Consider the following 1016-nt stretch of genomic DNA (forward strand, 5'->3'; position numbering starts at 1 on the left):
AAGGAGCCGCAGCTCCAGCGCAACACAAGCAACGACACCCAACCGCCACGGATTCCCACGACAAAAATGCAAGCACTCGCACGCGCAACAGAGGGAAGAAAAGCACGGCACGACCGAGCACCGATCCAGGCATCAAGCGTCACACGCGTCAAGCTGCCGTCCTCCACGCGACGGCACTGAACGGCCACGGCAACCCACCGGCAGGCAACCGAGCACGGACCACGCGAGGCAACGTGTCCGGAGACGTCCAGCGGACAGTCACTCCACTCTCTCACTCTCTGTGCCGGAGCACCCAACCGAGCCAACTCTTGCGGATCCTTCCCGTGGACGAGCCACACACACACATCAACAGAGAGTCAACCCCCCTGGCCCGAGCCTAACGGAAGGCACACACGGTCCCGGCAGCGAGGCAGTCACGTTCTCTCTCTCTGGCAACCCGATGACAGCCGTGCCGGCGACCCCGAGGTGGCTGGGCCAGTGCGGGAGCGGGCAGTGCCGACGAGCCCGGAGGCGGACGCCGGCACCCAAGAGGTCAAGCTCTCCGACGCGGATTACTCTGGGTCTGCACTTAGGGGGACAGAGAGGACGGCACCTCTGCGACACCCCAGCCGCGCTCTTCGGCGCACGGATGCGCGCGAAGTGCGATTGATTGTCAAGCGACCCTCAGACAGACGTAGCCCCGGGAGGAACCCGGGGCCGCAAAGTGCGTTCAAAGTGTCGATGATCAATGTGTCCTGCAATTCACATTAATTCTCGCAGCTAGCTGCGTTCTTCATCGACGCACGAGCCGAGTGATCCACCGCTAAAAGTTGTATCGGGTTTCGGATCGGTTGCCCGATCCTGGGACGCGCAAAACGCTCCCCCGCCGACGTGACGGTGGAGCCCCAGCCTGGCGCGTACCACGGCGTGAGCCCGGAGGCGCACGCACTCGAGCGACAATCAAGCGAAAAAAAGGAGGAATCAGGGCGCTCGCAGGCGTTGAGTGCCGGCGTGGGTGAGGGGCCGGGGCCCGCCAC

General features: G+C 64.1%; 1 non-coding gene across 1 annotated transcript; it reads right to left on the minus strand.

Annotated features, from left to right (window-relative positions):
• Positions 1-657: 657 nt before the first annotated feature.
• Positions 658-811, minus strand: LOC144490233 (5.8S ribosomal RNA). Its single transcript, XR_013497187.1, has one exon. It is a non-coding gene; the product is annotated as a 5.8S ribosomal RNA (ribosomal RNA).
• Between the last annotated feature and the right edge of the window lie 205 nt (positions 812-1016).

This window comes from Mustelus asterias, unplaced genomic scaffold, assembly GCF_964213995.1.
Source record: "Mustelus asterias unplaced genomic scaffold, sMusAst1.hap1.1 HAP1_SCAFFOLD_3053, whole genome shotgun sequence".
Taxonomy (NCBI): Eukaryota; Metazoa; Chordata; class Chondrichthyes; order Carcharhiniformes; family Triakidae; genus Mustelus; species Mustelus asterias.